Source organism: Capricornis sumatraensis, chromosome 10, assembly GCF_032405125.1.
Source record: "Capricornis sumatraensis isolate serow.1 chromosome 10, serow.2, whole genome shotgun sequence".
In the NCBI taxonomy this organism is placed as follows: domain Eukaryota; kingdom Metazoa; phylum Chordata; class Mammalia; order Artiodactyla; family Bovidae; genus Capricornis; species Capricornis sumatraensis.
The window spans coordinates 4,024,779-4,033,812 of record NC_091078.1 but is presented as its reverse complement, the minus strand read 5'-3'; the positions used below and the strand labels follow the sequence as shown (position 1 = coordinate 4,033,812).

Sequence of the window (9,034 nt, the reverse complement as noted above, 5' to 3'; positions counted from 1 at the left end):
GTTTGAGTTTACAGCCCAGTGTAGCAGACAAAGGATGAAAGAAATTTCAGTAGTATGAGCATTTGGAGTTCTGGGCCACTGAGGATAGGCAGAGTAGGAAACAAATGAAACCAGGAAGTAGCTTCTGTAGTAGTGGCTGAGACGTGGGTATTGGAATTTAAGATTAAATAGGAGAAGCCCTTGCTGGTATGGCTGAAGGTGAGATCTGGCTATGGGTTTCTGAAGTGGAGAGATGGTAAAGATTCCTGGAGTTGGAGGAGATAAGGAAACTGTAGAGCTAAACTTTTATAGGAGTCAGCTAAACAGGAAGTGAGTTGCTCAGAATGGTGGCAGAGCAAGGGGTGGGAAGATACTGAACCATGTTCCAAAGCCGTTAGTGATTGTGAAAGAGTGACCAGGAGGACAGGCGATGACAAGGGGAGAGACCTAACAGATGGCCTAACTCTCGGAAGATGTGCTTTTATTTGAGGGTGAAGAATTGTGCTGGTGAGTAAGGCATAACTGCCATGCTTCACGTGGCCTCCCTGGTGGCTTAGAGGTTAAAGCATCCGCCTGGAATGCAGGAGACCCGGGTTCAATCCCTGGGTTGGGAAGATCCCCTGGAGAAGGAAAATGGCAACCCACTCCAGTACTCTTGCCTGGAGAATCCCATGGGAGAAGCCTGGTAGGCTACAGTCCATGGGGTCGCAAGGCTTCATGTCTGCTGAGTGGGGAGAGATTAGCTTGCACCCAGATTAGTTTTGAGAACAAGATTGCTGGCAACCAATTTAAGTTGGTTGGGGTTTAGGGAATTTGTTTGCAGTGAAACAGTGGAAAGGGTTATTAAGAAGTACAGCTATGGGAGGCGTGTGATGGTCAAAGAGGGAGAGAGTACCGAGTAGGAATGGGATCAGAGTGCAGCAGGAAAGAGGGATTAATTGAAGGGGCGTACATTTCGGATGATTGTAAGAACGTGGTGGTCTTAGCTAATCTCAAAATTTTTATTAATTTTCTGGGAAAATGCCTTGATGCTGACAGATTGAAATTCTGGGTTATGCACAAAGCTCGATGACTTCATTGTTTTCAGGTCTATCTGGCAGCGTTTAGCTGTCTGTGGCCTTTGTGAAGAATGTCATAAAGAACCCTAGCATGGGACTGTTTTCTTTTATGGCAAGGCTTAGCCTTGGGAAAGGAGGAAGGCAGGGGTGGAATTGATTGGTGTTCACTTGATTTTTTGACCTTGACAAACTGGTCTCTAAGGGGTTTGTATATAGGTAGAGATAAGCCTAAGTTCAAATTGAAATGAGAAATCATTAGGTCTTCAGACCTTTGCACAGTGGGCACCAGGTTGAGGAGTGTAAAAGTTTCTGAATCACAAAAGGAGGTCACAAATAGCAATATGTATAGTTCTTGATTTCTTTAGAGGTATGTGAATTTAGTAACATTGTAGCAATAGCTAATCCATATTTAAGTTATAAATATAACCTGAAATGCTACATATTAAATGTCTTTTTTTTTTTTTGGCTGCACTGTATGGCTTGTGGGATCTTGATTCCCTGAGCAGGAATTGAACTCGGGCCACAGCAGTGAAAGCACCAATTCCTTAAATATCTATTTCTGGAATTTTGAAAATGTATCAATTCATAAAGTTGCAAAACCCTTAAGTGTTTTACCTCCCCAAATGCCTTAAAACCAAAGGCTATACTACATTAATCTTTGGCATATTTAAAATATGTTTTCAGACTTTCTCAGGTCACAGAATACTTTGAATCATGATTCATCATGTTTCTCTAGAACAAAAAACAGTGACCGGCTTGATTTTCTTGCACTCCAAAACCACTGCAGATGGTGACTGCAGCCATGAAATTAAAAGATGCTTGCTCCTTGGAAGAAAAGCTATGACCAACCTAGACAGCATATTGAAAAGCAGAGATGTTCCTTGATTGACAAATGTCCATCTAGTCAAAGCTATGGTTTTTCCAGTAGTCATGTATGGGTGTGAGAGTTGGACTGTAAAGAAAGCTGAGCACCGAAGAACTGATGCTTTTGAACTGTGGAGTTGGGGAAGACTCTTGAGAGTCTCTTGGACTGCAAGGAGATCAAGCCAGTCAATCCTAAAGGAAATCAGTCCTGAATATTCATTGGAAGGACTGATACTGAAGCTGAAGCTCCAATACTTTGGCCACCTGATGGGAAGAACTGACTCATTGGAAAAGACCCTGATGCTGGGGAAGATTGAAGGCAGAGGAGAAGGGGATGACAGAGGATAAAATGGTAGGATGACATCAGTGACTTGATGGACATGAGTTTGAACAAGCTCTGGGAGTTGGTGATGGACAGGGAAGCCTTGTGTGCTACATTCCATGGGGTCGCTAAGAGTCAGACACGACTGAGTGACTGAACTGAACTGAACTTGGAAGAAAAACTAAGGAATATTGAGGAGCTTCCCAGGTTGGCAAAGAGTTGGACACAACTGTGCACACACACACACACGCACATAAAAGAAATATTGATGTGTGGGATTTCACTGTACAAACCAAGAACAGCTTTGCTAGCAAGAAAACATGGCTGTTTTGTACGTGTGACCGTCTCTGCCTCTCGCAAAATAAGAAAGAACCTTTGAAAGAAATCACATTTCGCACTTTTCCCATCTTTGCCCACTAAGCCAGTTTGCTTCTCACTGTTTCTTTTGTCATTTAGTAGAACTTTTTAGCTCAAAGGCAAGTGGTGTCAAGTTAGACTTAAGCAAAATCGATATACTCAGTAAAGAAACTTGGAAAACATAGAGAAGTAGGAAGAAGGCTCACCTTACGGGTCAGATCAACCATAGTTGATGTCTCGCTGTATTTTTAGATTGAACTTTTCTCTTAAATTTTGATTCCTTAGTGTTTTGTTGGCTTTTATAAAATTATGCTTATACTTCAAAAGTAAACTAGTGACTTGCTTTTTCACATAGCATTATTCATCATCTTTAAAATAGAATTTGTAATGACTGTATAGTGCAACTGATGTGCCACTCTTTGTTTAATTCTTCCCCTAAAATTAAACTTTTGTGTGCTTGTTTATGGCTGCGCCACACAACTTGCAGAATCTTAGTTCCCCAACCAGGGGTGGAATCCACACCCTCAGCAGTGAGCGTGGAGTCCTAACTACTGGACTGCCAGGGAGTTCCCTAGACATTTTCAGTATTTCTAATTTTCCACAATATTAAGCAATGTTGTAATATGTGTATTTATATAAGACTTTATCTTGTATTCTCATTTATCTTCATAGTGTAGATTCTTGAGAATTAATGTGTTTGATCAAAGGATGTAAGCATTTCTGAATATTCTGACACATACTGCTTAGAAAAAATTTTAAATGGAAGCATAGCATAATTAGCACTTCCGGTAATGACTGTTGCTGTTTAGTGGCTAAGTCATGTCTTACTCTTTTTGCTACCCCGTGGACTGTAGCCTTCTAGGCTTCTCTGTCCATGGGGATATCCAGGCAAGAATACTGGAGTCGGGTTATCATTTCCTTCTCCAGGGGATCTTCCTGACCCAGGGATTGAAACTGTGTCTCCTGCCTTGGCAGGTTGATTCTTTACCACTGAGCCACCAGGGAAGCCTGGTAATGACTAAATTTGCCAAATGGACACAATAATTACCAAATGGAAAAACACTATGATTTGAATATTGACTTCAAGTCTATACAACAGATGTGAGACTTAGATATATCTTGATAATGGAAACCATACATGTCTTTATTCAAATGGCCGTAGATTGGATGAGGACGAATAGTTTCCACACAGTATTGTAGATAATTGAATGACTACTATGATGAGACATGATCAGTTGAAGCCAGTGAAGGTTATGAGAATGGAAAATAAAACGATGTTCCATTCTACTACATGTACCGGTTCCAGTCACCAAACCCATATGCTACAATCTGCAAAGATATTACTGGCCTGCTGGCTTAGTGGTAAAGATTCTGCCTGCAATGCAGGAGACTTGCAGGAGACGCAGGTTTGATCCCTGGGTCGGGAAGATCCCCTGGAGAAGGAAATGACAACCCACTCCATTATTCTTGCCTGGGTAATCCCATGGACAGAGGAGCCTGGCTGTTTGCAGTCCATGGGGTCACAAGTAGTCAGACACGACTGAGCATCTAAAGAACAACAACCACAGATTAAAGATACAACATAGGAACATCCAGGTGGAAGCGATGAGTAGAGCAAGGTAGGGGGGCAGGAGTGTGGAGCTTCCTGGGCGATCGTCCGACACACCACCCTTCCAGCACCTCATTGTGTTCACCTGGGAAGCGTTAACCTTGCTATTTTTTTAAACAGATTTAATTTTAGTGATGGAATTCTTTATTGTTTCTCAGGGTACTTTTTGTTTGTTTTGTTTTAATTTTTTGGTTAAAAAAATTTTTTTTTGTTTAAAAAATTTTTTAGTTTAAAAAACATTAACCAGTCTTTTTGAAGGATGGTCTGTGAAAAGTGGGTTCTATCGTATAAGTTTGGGAAACTGCATTCTATAAATATCCCTTGACTGCTTGGCCATTTATAATGAACATCAACTTTTATCAGCTTAATAGAGACTCAGGGAAATTATTTTAGTACTAATAATTTAACCTGTATCAAGCACTTACTATTTTAAGGCTCTGTTCTAAGAACCCCAGATGTATTAATCATTCTAATCTTTTTAGCAAGTCTGTCTTATGCAGTTATTTCCTTTTTTTTTTCTTTTTTAACAGATGAGAAGACTGACACCAAGAATGGTGAAATGACATGCTCAAAATCCGATGGCTAGGCTAGGAAGTGAAGAGTTGGGATTCAAACCCAGATATTCCAGGCTCCAGGTACTATGTTGTACTTTTTGTTACCAGTGAAGTTCAGCATTTCTCAAACTTGTTTGTTGCTTTTTTTCCCTACTTGAAAGCCTATTTTAAATGGAAGGTTTTTTTTTTTTCCTTTTTTTTTTTTTTTAACTTTTTGACTGTGTCTTGTGGCCTGTGGGATCCTAGTTCCCCAACTGGGGATCAAACCTGTGCCCACTGCATTGGAAGTGTAGAGTCTTAACCACTGGACCCCCTTGAAGGTATTTGTATATTCTTTTTTGCAGTGACTGTCCTAGGAATTTTTAAAAGGTCAACATCACCCTATAGTACTTTTGAGGTACTAAAACAGTTCATAATCGAAATCATTATTCTACTCTGCTTTCTCTGTTCTGATATTATATTATCATAGTGAAATAAATTAAGAAACTGACAGGTAGTTCCCTGGAACATTATAATGATGGGCATCAGAGTCTGAACCTTGGCTCTGCCTATTTGTTAGCTAGGTGACCTTAGAAAAGGTACTTCATTTCTCAAAGCTTCTGTTTCTTTCTCTAAAAGGTTAATATCTTACAAAGTGGCTGTGAGAACTAAATGAAAAAATCATGTAGTACGTGACAAATAGAAGGGCTCAGTAAGTGTTAATTACCCTTTTTTTTTTTTTAAGTCATCTCAGTTCTTTACCATGAATGATTATGAAAATAGTTGGGAAAGAAAAATCGGTTTTAAATTTAAACTGTCTCAGTGTTTATGCTGATATCAGCTACATTTCTGATAAAGTGATGTTGTCATGATACAGGTTGTATGGGAGTTAAAACCAGTTTCCTTCCGGCTTTCCAACTGACATAATACGCAAAACCTGACTGGGCAAACATAGACCTATTTATTAGATCACTTATTATTAATGTTAAACTAGCTTTGGTGCTGACTTCTCCGGTTCTTTTTGAAATTTCACTGTTGTCATTTAAAATCTGACAGACTTCAAAAGCTTTGTAAAATGCTTAATGGTTTAAATCATCCTTCAGAACATAGAAAGTATATTTTCCAAAGGGGTGTTCTCTATCTAGCAGTATGCTCAAAATCATGCAGGAGGATGGAATTGCTTATGTTTTCACATTTGCTACTGGAGGATTATTCAGTTTTTATGGCAATCGACTTTATGCTTTAGGAGAAGTATTTTTAACATATGTAACCAAAGTATGCATAATCATTTAAAACAAAGCTACAAGAGAAATCTATAGGGCGTTTTCAATTTCATAGTGATTTACCGCCCGATGGAAAAGAAGGTGGGTTTGGGTTGAGCTGTGTGTGTGTTCAGTTGTGTTGGCTCTTTATGATCCCATGGACTATAGCTCGCCAGGCTCCTCCCTCCGTGGGATTATCCCGGCAAGAATACTGGAGTGGGTTGCCATTTCTTTCTCCAGGGGAATCTTCCCGACGCAGGGATTGAACCCACGTCTCCTGAGGCTCCTGCCTTGCAGGAGGAGTCTTTACTGTTGAGCTACCTGGGAAGCCCTTGAGCTGTTTGTAGGGGACCTCTAACATTCTATTCTAAGTGCCTCGGTACATCGTAAACACTCAGTAAATATTTATGGACCGATTGAGTTTGATTTCTAATCCCAGCCATATACCTTGCAACTTCTGTAACCTTGGACTTTCTCGCACCTTCTAAACTAAGTATCAATATTAACTTCCCAGGATTGTTGTAATAGTTAAATGTTCATGCATTAAAATAGCCAGCCCAGCACAGGGCGTGTTCCCCAGATACCTCAATAATGTTCTTTTCAAGCACTCTTTTTGTTTCTCATTACCTAAATATTTAGTTGTATTCAAGGGTGTTTACACTCTTGAAAAAAATGAATGTTTATTAAACTGAAATTATATTCCTTTGTCGCCCATACTTGAAATATTTCAGCAAAAAACGATTGTATGTTTGTTAGACTTTGGTTTGAATCTTGTCTTTAGTGTTGGGACCTTAGGGAAGTTATTTAGCCTCCCTGTAAGGTATTATGAAGCTGAAATGAGCGAAATATATAACACCTCTAGTTCATTGCCTGGTTTGCACAAGCCCCAAATAGATATTATTTCTTTAAGTTGAAACTGTCATTTTGTCTGCTAATTTGCATAATTGATTCATGTAGCTCTAGAGCCTACTCTATTCAAGCCCCACTAAGAGCAAACAGGAAGACTGTCAGTGGACACTGGGACAGTTATCATGTAGGCAACTGAATTCGGCCTTGGGGCTTCCTTTGTGGCTCAGTGGCAAAGAGTCCATCTGCCAGTGCAGGAGAGCGGGGTTCGATCCCTGGGTCGGGAAGATCCCCTGGAGAAGGAAATGGCAACCTACTCCAGTATTCCTGCCTGGGAAATCCCACGGAGCGAGGACACTGGCAGGCTGTAGTCCATGAAGTCACAAGAGTCATACACAACTTAGCAACTAAACAAAAACAACAAATTAGGTTCAGCAGAAGCGGTATTTTCTATTGTAATTGAAGTAGAATAAATTAGTGGGGTTATTATTGCACTAGGCTTCCCTGGTGGCTCAGACTGTAAAGAATCCACCTGCAGTGCGGGAGACCTGGGTTTGATCCCTGGATTAGGAAGATCTCCTGGAGAAGGGCATGGCAACCACTCCAGTATTCTTGCCTGGAGAATCCCACGGATAGAGGAGCCTGGCGGGCTGCAGTCCAGGGGGTCACAAAGAGTCAGACACGACTGAGCGACTAAGCAGCACGTGGCGTGGCCGTTTTTTGATGTTGTCTTTTTTGAATGTCAGAATTTTAAAAAATGAATGTCAGAGACAGGTTCATGAGAACTCAAGGAGACCAGGTAAATTTTGCTATGTAAAGTTTTTCATCTTTTGCTGATCTTCTTCATTAGAAATAAACATGTTCCTCCCCTTTACTAAAATTCAACATATGATATTGGTAAGCCAAATTTAGTAAAACCTTCTGCCATTTTAAAATTCACTTGAATTGTTTAGATACAATATAAAATCAATTTCTACCGTGGCAGATTAAGCAATGCAAAGCTGGTGATAAGAATTTTATGTGAACTCCTGACAAATAGAAAAGATTATTGAGCATGGTAGAAAAAGGTTTACTTTTGAAAACGTTCCTAATATCCTTAACAATAAGGTTTTTAAAGGGATATTAAAAGATCAGTGTTTGTTTTGGGAGGTAACCCTCTCTGATAAGATGTTAACATCTGTTTTCTGTTTCGTAGGGTTTCTTTCATTTATTAGAATGTAACTCACAGAACATAACAGTTTCAGTGGCTTTGAATACTTTCATTGTCATGCAGCTATCACCATGATCTGGTTCCAGAAGTTTTTCATCACCCTCAAAGGACACCCCCTTAAATTTTCTCCCTTCTCCTAGCCCCTGGCAGCCATACCTCTGCTTTTATCTCTGTGGATTTGCCTTTTCTGAGCAATTCATATAAATGAGAGTCATACAATATATTGCCTTATGTGTCTGGTTCCTCTCTCACATAGTATAGTTTCAGAGTTTACTTGTAACGTGGCATATCAGTTCAGTTCAGGCACTCAGTCGTATCTGACTCTTTGCGACTCCATGGACTGCAGCACGCCAGGCTTCCCTGTCCATCACCAACTCCCGGAGCTTGTTCAAACGCATGTCCATCGAGTCAGTGATATCATCCTACCATCTTATCCTCTGTTGTCCCCTTCTCCTCCTGCCTTCAATCTTTCCCAGCATCAGTGTCTTTTCCAGTGAGTCAGTTCTTTGCATCAGGTGTCCAAAGTTTTGGAGCTTCAACATCCGTCCTTCCAATGAATATTCAGGACTGATTTCCTCTAGGATTGACTGATTGGATCTCCTTTCAGTCCAAGGGACTCTCAAGAGTCTTCTCCAACACCAGAGTTCAAAAACATCAGTTCTTTGGTGCTCAGCTTTCTTTATAGTCCAACTCTTACATCCATACATGACTATTGGAAAAACCATAGCTTTGACTAGACAGACCTTTGCTGGCAAAGTAATGTCTCTGCTTTTTAATATGCTGTCTAGGTTGATCATAGCTTTTCTTCCAAGGAATAAGCTTCTTTTAATTTCATGGCTGCAGGCACCATGTGCAGTGATTTTAGAGCCCCCAAAAATAAAGTCTGTCACTGTTTCCATCGTTTCCCCATCTATTTGCCATGAAGTGATGGAACCAGATGCCTTGATTGTAGTTTTTTGAATGATGAGTTTTAAGCCAACTTTTTCACTCTCCT

The 9,034-nt window shown here is 40.2% G+C and overlaps 1 protein-coding gene across 3 annotated transcripts in view; it reads left to right on the top strand.

Annotated features, from left to right (window-relative positions):
• Window positions 1-4,737: 4,737 nt before the first annotated feature.
• Window positions 4,738-9,034, top strand: part of SHLD2 (shieldin complex subunit 2) — a 76,219-nt gene continuing 71,922 nt past the window's right edge. For all 3 annotated transcript variants that reach the window (XM_068982275.1, XM_068982274.1, XM_068982273.1), the window contains exon 1: window positions 4,738-4,824. The gene's annotated coding sequence lies outside the window, so the exon portion shown is untranslated. The remainder of the gene's footprint in view (window positions 4,825-9,034) is intronic.